The sequence below is a fragment of the Bubalus bubalis genome, chromosome 22, assembly GCF_019923935.1.
Source record: "Bubalus bubalis isolate 160015118507 breed Murrah chromosome 22, NDDB_SH_1, whole genome shotgun sequence".
Taxonomy (NCBI): Eukaryota; Metazoa; Chordata; class Mammalia; order Artiodactyla; family Bovidae; genus Bubalus; species Bubalus bubalis.
Genome location: NC_059178.1, coordinates 45,229,514 through 45,238,858, shown reverse-complemented (window position 1 = coordinate 45,238,858; position 9,345 = coordinate 45,229,514). Strand labels below are relative to the sequence as shown.

General features: G+C 41.6%; 1 long non-coding RNA gene across 1 annotated transcript; it reads right to left on the bottom strand.

The window, feature by feature from the left end:
* Nucleotides 1-327: 327 nt before the first annotated feature.
* Nucleotides 328-6,006, bottom strand: LOC123331153. The gene is made up of 4 exons (XR_006547644.1): nt 5,782-6,006; nt 4,297-4,376; nt 2,764-2,839; nt 328-595 (listed from the first exon to the last, which is right to left on the bottom strand). It is a non-coding gene; the product is annotated as an uncharacterized LOC123331153 (long non-coding RNA).
* Nucleotides 6,007-9,345: the final 3,339 nt, after the last annotated feature.

The following is a 9,345-nucleotide window of genomic DNA, read 5'->3' as shown; positions in this document are numbered from 1 at the left end:
TTCTTATGGTATTTTCTTTAATAAGCATTTATTATTTTTAGATCTCTACAGGGGAATACTGTCAACAAAGATATGATAAAACAGCAGAAGCTCAACATAGCAGAATTAATAATACTAATTTTAACAGATTTAAATTTAAAATTCTAAGTTTCTTAAAATTGTTTGCACTTGTATTTCACTTTCATGCATTGGAGAAGGAAATGGCAACTCACTCTAGTATTCTTTCCTGGAGAATTCCAGGGACAGGGGACCCTGGTGGGCTGCTGTCTATGGGGTCGCACAGAGTCAGACGACTGAAGACACTTAGCAGCTGCAGCAGCAGGATGAAACATGGAAAGCTGGTTTATTTTCAGATAATACATAAAGGTCCTTAGGTTTTCATTGTTCTAAACAATGAAATAACTCAGATCCAGAGGAGAGTCAGCAGGAAATGGATGAGCCCAGGGCAGTATCTTCTTCAGAGAAAGTGAGAACTTCAGGCGTGGTTAACCTATAGAGGAGAGGACTAGGATGTCTTCACAGCTTTCACATGTGTTATGGGCTTCAGGTGATGGGACCAAATATCAGACGGATTAATTGGATTACATGTGCATACCTAGAAGGCAAAACTAAGATCAATATTTTCTTCCTTTTAATGCAAGTATATTGACTGCCTATCATATACCATGTATTGAATAAAAAAATACTAAAGAAGCAGACATCTGCTCAATACATTTTGAAAAGGACTTTTAACAGTTATTCTTAGTTGAAAAGGTTGTTTTAACTGTAGGGAGTCACCGATCCTTAAAATGTTCTGAGTGAGAGTGTATGCCCATCTCCCAAGGGTACAGCATCAAGATATTCTGAATCCAGGTAATTTAGAATGATGGTTCTCTAACCTTTGCACTGAGAAAAATTACTCAGAGGACTGGTAAGAACACAGATTCCTGGCCATAACCACAGAAATTCTGATTCAACATATAATTTCCATTTCTAATAAACTTCCAGTACATGCAGATGTTATTGGTCCATGGACCACACTTGGAGTAGCAATGTGTAATCCAGGGTCATCTTCCTTTCAAGATCGGTAATTCTAAAATACAGACAGAGAAAAATGTCTGCTTCATCAAATTCATTTTCCTCAGCTCACCAAAAAGGGAAAAGATGGCTGAGGGAAGGGAAGAAACACTATCCGATCAAAAACAGAAAATGCCCAAAATGCCAGAGCTGTTTCTGGGGCAGTGAGATATTTAGAAGACAAAATTTCAAGGAAATCTCCCAGATGATTCTTGTAAAATGATTTCAAATATACATTTTTTTTTCAAAGATCCCCAATTACACTCTACACAGCTCTTAGATTTCACTGACAAAGCTTTAAAAAATGATGCATTTACTCCATGCAGGCAGCAGTCTCTGGAGCCGAAGCCTCCGCGTTAGTGATGTGTCGCAGCTGGTTTTCGAGCTGCGTTGAAAGCTTCAAGCTTTGGCACGACCGAGCATTAACTCAGCATTAAGCAGAAGCTTTGACACTGGAGACTACAAACTTGGATGGATTAAATACACATTTTGAATATCTCACAAAATACTAGCAGTAAGGAGGATACAGAGGTTTTTAAAAAGAGAGTGAAAGAGGGAAATAAAAAGAGTGCAATGCAAATGAACAGAGACTTGGGCCCTGCAAATCCTAGCTGTCCTGCCGTCTCTGAGACTCCTTTTCCTTCAGATGCTGCAACATTTACATCCATTTTTCCCAAAAGAATGGTTCTGTGAGATTTCAACCTATGGGAACACCACTAGACCACAATCAAAAATATTTGTAATAATGACAAACTGTAATCTAGCATCTTTTATTGTTTAAGAGATTAAAGCCAACTGCAAGTCAGCTCCCAGCCCAGAATAGCAAAAAAAAAAAAAAAAAGTCACCAGACAGTAAGCATTCAGTATACTCAACACAGGTTACTAAAATAGAGTATAGATAAATGTCACCCTCTAGTTCTACTGTGCTTATAACTTTCACAACAGTTGCACAGATATTGACTCATTTGATTCTCACCATAATCCACATGTTAGATCAGGATTATCATGGAGTTGTCCAGGGGAGAAAAATAAAAAAAGCAAAAGTATATCTGAGAGATTTAGCTCCTGCCCATGGTTATATAGAAAATTATAGGAAATGTCAGGACAAGATTCCAGTTTTACTAAAACCAAGTTCTCAGAGTTTTCTCTTACTATGCATAGCCATAGATTCTATTACCTACTATTACTACAGTGAATAAATTTTTTTCATGTGTTTAGTTTTCAATTCTTATTCCTAAAGGCCTTAATAAAGATTCTAAAGAATCTCTTTCTGGAAGTGTAACACAGCAGTAATGAGGAAAAATGATATAGTATCCTAAGCATGCTGCTGCTAAGTCACTTCAGTCGTGTCCGACTGTGTGCGACCCCATAGACGGCAGCCCACCAGGCTCCTCCGTCCCTGGGAGTCTCCAGGCAAGAACACTGGAGTGGGTTGCCATTTCCTTCTCCAATGCATGAAAGTGAAAAGTGAAAGGGAAGTCACTCAGTTGTGTCTTACTCCTCAACCCCATGGACTGCAGCCCACCAGGCTCCCTCATCCATGGGATTTTCCAGGCAGGAGTACTGGAGTGGGTTGCCATTGCCTTCTCTGATCCTAAGCATACCTATGTTCTAAAGGTAGGGATTTAAAAGATGTCCTACAAGTGTGTCAGAATTCCACTCCAAATCCAGAGCACATTTATCAGTTAAGTATAGCTGATTACTTACCTTCTTTTCTTTCATCTCTCCCTCCTCTCTCACTTTTGCTGTCTCTTTTGGAGACTGGTGTTACATGAGGGAAGCTCTGCATAAGATTAAGAAACCCAAATGAATTAAGAAACCAGACAAGGTGCTCAGGGCTGGTGCACTGGGATGACTCTGAGACATGGGATGGGGAGGGAATTGGGAGGGGGGTTCAAGATGGAGAACACATGTACACCCATGGCTGATTCATGTCAATGTATGACAAAACCACTACAATATTGTGAAGTAATTCACCTCCAATTAAAATAAATAAAATAATAAAAATAAAAAAAGAAATCAGTAGGTCTTGCCAATGAACTTTCAGTGCAATTCTGTGTTAAATAAACAACCTCACCTGATAAAAGAACATTTTGGGGTGCACGTGTATGTTTTGTCAACTTAGACTATATCTACAAATTCTTAAAGGTATAAATTCATCCAATCATCTGATTGCTTTTCTGCTGATCCAATGCAATCATTAAGTTGGTTTTCGTCACAAAAATAGTTTTGGAAATTGTCTAAATACAATGCTGACAAAGCTCAAGATTCATTCTCTTTTCCTTAATTCTTCAAATTCCCACAAGTGTTTATTAAGCATCTACTTCTAATTTCCTGGGTTAGAAAGAGGAGGGATATGATCATGGTTTTCAAAAAGTTTAGAGAGTCAGGAGAAGGCACATATATTTTAACAAGTATATGCAACAAATTGCTACAGATACACTCATAAAAATTTATAGGAGAACGAGTTCTACCCATGGAAATGGTCCACATGCCCACTGTGGGCATATTAAGAAAAGTCACATATTAGATGAAATAATGTATTTAAGACCCATAATTAAGAAAGGGTCCAACAGGACACAGGGTACATTTATCCAGGGATGAATTAAAGGTAAAAAAAAAAAAAAGGTTTGTTTAGTTAATCTTTCCAATGAAGAAAACGCTACTAGAATTTTGACACAAGCTAGATGGTTGATGTTGTAGAGTGCTTCCCTCTGTATATACAATCTGCTGAATTTAGACAGCTGATACCTTCTCACCTTCCCTTCATTTGGGGTTGGGGGACATATCTAGTATAATCACAATAATACAATATCATTGAAATGGAAAGATGGCTTATGACCGTGGCTTATACAGGAGGAATTCAGTCCACAATTCTACCTGTTTAGCTAAAATGTTATTTGCAGGTATACTACAAAGTTCAATCTAGGCCAAATCAAATGATGCCCACTAGAAAAGTCTATTATGATTAGTATGATCCTTAGGGAAGCAATCTATTTGTTCATTACAAGAAGGAAATACTGAGTATTTTCCAGAAAAGAAGGCGACAGGCATTATGTCTTCAGGGAGGACTGGTAAGTGCTTAGAGCAGGGCATGAAGCAGACACACAATCTAGATTCCTTGAAGCTGGAATCAGAGGCCAGTCTCCAGACCCGGGGAACCTGTAGGAACAAGATCAGATCTAGGGAACCGGAGACTCAGTTAGGAACCCATATGTGCTGGTTCTGTCCAAGTGGCACCTCACATAATCTTTGCAGGTGACTGTAGGAGGCAGATGTGCACTCCATTTTGCAGATGATGAAACCGTGTCTCCAGAAAGCTAAAAAGAGAAACAACAGTTACTGTATCAGCAGCAAAGCTCATGGTGCTGGGTCATTACATTTTAGCACAAAGCCCAAAGCTTTCAAAATACCCTGTGACACAAAACTGAAGCCTGTGGAGCTGTGTTTCTGCCTTAAAGATGTGTTTCTGTGCACAAAGCATGTGTGTGTGTGTGTGTGTGTGTGTGTACACATGCGCACACTCACCCGCATACCTCTTCCAGAGGGGAATAAAAGTTGGAAGGGGGATGAAGATGGTCAGGTTATTACATTACCCTTTAAGATTTTAAAACGTGGCATTTATGACAATCATATTGTGATCTATCTACTAAAACATAAAAACATGGAGGCCTAATCTCCCCTGGTTTAGGATGCAATTCTGTCTCTGGAATATCAAGCAACAGTATGGAATGCAAAGACCGCCTTTGACTGAGGACAGTCTGGGAAACAATTTTCCACTGCACCGTTAGCATATCTGCAATCAAAGTCTGTGTGTACCTGTGATTTTTTTGAATCCTTTCACTTCTTTCTTCTTCTTTTTCCTCATTGTGTCCCTATTTTCCCCGCCTCCTCCCGATCCCCGCAAACACTTTCTCTCCCCGATGGAGATGGGAACCAAAAGGAAATTGATGCAGTGGCGGGTTTAATATGACATTTGAAAAGTGACTTTTTGATTTTCAATTAACCTTGCACAAAGAGGAAATATTGAAATTCGCCCCTTTGTTCTTGGCTGGATCTGCAGACAGGCTGGTTGGTACCAAGAGCTGATACGGGTTTGGGGTGGGGCAGCGGAGAAGACAGGAGAGGGAGAGAGAACCTGGCACCTCCGAAGCCCTCCTTCTGTTTGCACAGAATGAGACAGGACTAGCCTGTGGTAATTACTCTCAGAAGGAGGAAACAGGTAGGGGAGAAAACGCTCTCGTCATTTGTTTGACTTAATTGTATGCTTTTATGAGCCGTCTGGCTGGAAGGATTAAAGTTACTTTTAATAACACTTCCTTTCAGAAAGAATTTGATTTGAAGTCTCCCAGCAGGGCCTCCCCGGCAACAGCAGGACCCCTTCCCCAATCTGTGCGCCCCTCCTCCTTTCCCCTCTAGTCAGTCCTCTCCCCTTGGCGTCTTTGAAAGCCCTATTGTTCTGTTTGGAGAAGAAAGAGACTCTTACATGGTGATATGATGCGTAAAGTTAACTCCGTAAATCTCCTCTCCAGATTTTCTGTACAATCGTCTCCGAAGGCGGTATTCGCCCCCCTCCCCTTTGGAAGAGGAAACCTTGACAATTACACATGGGAATAAAGTAGCTGGACGCTGTGACCTCCTTGGACAGCCGCGTGGGGACAGCGGACAGGCTGCCGAAACACACACTCCAATCATTATTAAGGCGCAGTGTTTTTGCCTACCGACCCTTTGCATCTGCCTTCCGTCTCCTCTCCGGTCCTGTCCTTGTAGGTGTCTGCCCTTCTCTCCCAGCCTTTTTCTCTGGCTATCCTTCTTCCCTTTCGATGTTTTTTAATCTACGTTCCCTCTGGTTCGCCGGCTTCCCCTACCCCGACACACTGGGCGGGAGGCATGGGTCCCTGGAGGCGCGGAGTGCGCCCTGGCCAGGCTGCGCACCAGGTCCCGCGCTTGCACGCGTCGAGACTGCATCTCATCCCTAGATGGCAGCAGGATTCTGAAGCTGGTGCAGCCCACGGCAGCCCTTCTGGTCTGTGTTGCTGAACAGATTGCCAGGGGATACAGCGGCTAAATAGCTCGGCGCCTCCCTGGAGTGCAGGTCAAGCAGAGGAGCAAGCCGGACAGACGCATCTGGCAGGGCCTCTGAGGTCGGATGCTACAGCTCTGAACACCCCATCCTCCCGGCACACAGATGTGCTAGTGTGTTAAATTAAAAAAAAAAAAGAAAGAAAAAGGGAGTTTAGCCACTTGGAGACTGTATCTTGTTAAAGACCAGTGATTCTGGACGGTGACAAAAGTCTCAAGGCCTGAATACACAGAGGACACACACTCATCCAAGCCATGAGGAAGCACTTGTCTTCATCCTGGGGACCAAGCTGCCTAGGCAGGAAGGCAGCAGGATGTGAAGACGGAGACTTCAGCCAGGCTGGAGTCCTGTGCAGCTTGGGAGAAGCTCTTTCTGTCCCTGAGCCTGTTACCTCATCTATAAAACTGAAGCTATTAGAGCTTTTAGCTCTGTGTACATACAAAAAATTGTCAGGATTATCAAAAGGAACAAAGGAAGGGAAAATTCACTTTGGCAGGAATGGTCTCTTTGCTGCAGCATTCGGCCCAGAACAGAAATTCTCCTTCAGAGGATACATCCCAATGGTGCTACAGTATTATTGTGATCAGCTTGAAATTGCTTATTTGAAAACGAAGGGCAGAGGTGGTTGTACAATTTAAAAACCAGAGACTTTTACCTCTAAGCTTCGATTATCTACACCCCGGCCCCATTGTTGACTTTGTCATCACCTGGAAATTCTGTATGTCAGCAATCCTTATCACTGGCTTCAAGCAGAAGCCCAGTAGCTATGTCACTGGTGGGTCCCAGAATTCAGTGAGAAAGGTAGAGGCTGCCCTGCTGAGTGTCGTTTTGGAAGATGTTACTGTTAACACGGCATACAACACACCATGTGAGTCAGGAAATAGGCTCACCAAATCTGACTCAGAGAGAAAAAAACATATGCAAAGTTTTTTTTTGTTGTTGTTTTTTTTAATCTCCCATAGTATAATGCATTCTTATGTTTGCTATGAGTTCTGTCTTTTTCTAGTACCATGGCAACCTTTGTAACAAAAGGGCAGGAAGATAGAGGTTTCTGACACATTCTCTTTATTTTGTCTGGGGTCTTGTTTCCTCTGCCCCTCCCAATCCACAACTTCTACAAATATACCTCTCCCAACCTCCCCTTCCAGGAATTAGGTAATATGTGTAAAACCTTCACTAACCTTGGTTATTTACACCAAATAGAGAATAGCTTCACAGTCTACAACTCTGCTTACCAGGACTTTTATGGGCTCCAAAGCAAAGCGGTTTCAATATGATGTTGAAGTAGGAAGGTGGGGAACAACAAAGATGTTGAATACAATTCTAGCCATTGCCAGTTTTCCTTCCTTTAAAGATCCTGCCAGGTCACAGGACAGGAGGCAGAGTCAAAGAATTTCTGTTGTGTTTGCTCCTGTTCTGTTTGAATAGTAAACCTATTCCGTGTTATTACTAGACTCTTGTAGCAACAGCTGCAGCAACATTGTAAGATCTGTAATTCCAACAATCTCATGCTACAATATGCATCTGTCACATAACCTCATCCTTATAGCTTCCTAAGAGTCATTCTTGTTGGGCCAGTTCTTCAGCCTCATAAAGTCCTCCCCTTCAGAGATCTCCCTCTCTAAGCTTGAAATCAGCTTCCCACTGTCTATTCTTCCACCCAGCTTTTTCCGTAAAAATTGCCAAATTGAACCCCAGGATTGATCCCTGAGTCTTTCTTTTTCAGACCCTCCACCTTCTCTTCTGGACAAAGCCTAACACTGAGGACTTCTCATGGACAGATGGGAAAAAAAGATTAATACTACATGGGTATTCTCTCCTTTCAGCCAGAGAAGGAGAAAACATTGTTGAGAAAAGGAGACATTGTTGATGAAAAGGATTCAGCCTTTCTTATTGTTGTCACCTTATGGCAAAAAGCGAAGAAGAATTAAAGAGCCTCTTGATGAAGCTTAAAGAAGAGAGTGAAAAAGTTGGCTTAAAGCTCAACATTCAGAAAACTAAGACCATGGCACCTGGTCCCATCACTTCATGGCAAAAAGATGGGGAAACAATGGAAACAGTGAGAAACTTTATTTTCTTGGGCTCCAAAATCACTGCAGATGGTGACTGCAGCCATGAAATTAAAAGACGCTTGCTGCTTGGAAGAAAAGCTATGCTAGACCTAGACAACATATTAAAAAGCAGAGACATTATTTTGCCAACAAAGGGTTCATTTAGTAAAAGTTATGGTTTTTCCAGTAGTCATGTATGGATGTGAGAGTTGGACTATAAAGAAAGCTGAGCACCGAAGAGTTGATGCTTTTAAACTGTGGTGTTGGAGAAGACTTTTGAGAGTCCCTTGGACTGCAAGGAGATCTAACCAGTCCATCCTAGACAAAATCAGTTCTGAATATTCATTGAAAGGACTGATGCTGAAGCTGAAACTTCAATACTTTGGCCACCTGATGAGAAGAACTAACTTATCTGAAAAGACCCTGATGCTGGGAAAGATTGAAGGTGGGAGGAGAAGGGACGACAGAGGATGAGATGTTTGGATGACATCACTGACTTGATGGACGTGAGTTTGAGGAAGCTTTGGGTGTTGTGAGGGACTGGGAAGCCTGGCATGCTGCAGTCCATGGGGTGGCAAAGAGTTGGACACGACTGAATGACTGAACTGAACTGACTGAAGTCATAGCACCCAATCTTAGATAAACCCTTTATGCTGCCTAATAGTTCATTTATTCCTGGTTATTCTTTTAGCCTTTTTTTTTTTTAATTGGTATAGTTTATTTTCAATATTGTGCTAGTTTCAGCTCTACAGCAAAGTAATTCAGTTATACAAATGTGCATGTTTATGTATATATGTGTGTGTGTGTGCATGTATTTTTTCAGATTCTTTTCCCTTATAGGTACACTTGGTTATTTATTAATCACTGATTGTTTTATTTATTTGTCTTTACTTAATGCTTTCCTAGTGTCTCTAGTGAGTATGTCAAAACTTTGGCCTTCTACTCAAGGATTTTACCACCAAGTACCCTACCCTTCCTTATATTAGATGAGCCTCTCCCGAATCTCACAGTATGGAACTCAAAATCCTGCTCCCAATATAAATGGTAATCTACCTGTGATCTCTCTTTAACTCTGATCTCAAGGGAGAGAGGCCCTTTATCTGAAGTAAGGACCCCACACAGAATTTCTCTTACACTCATCTTCACTTATTTCCT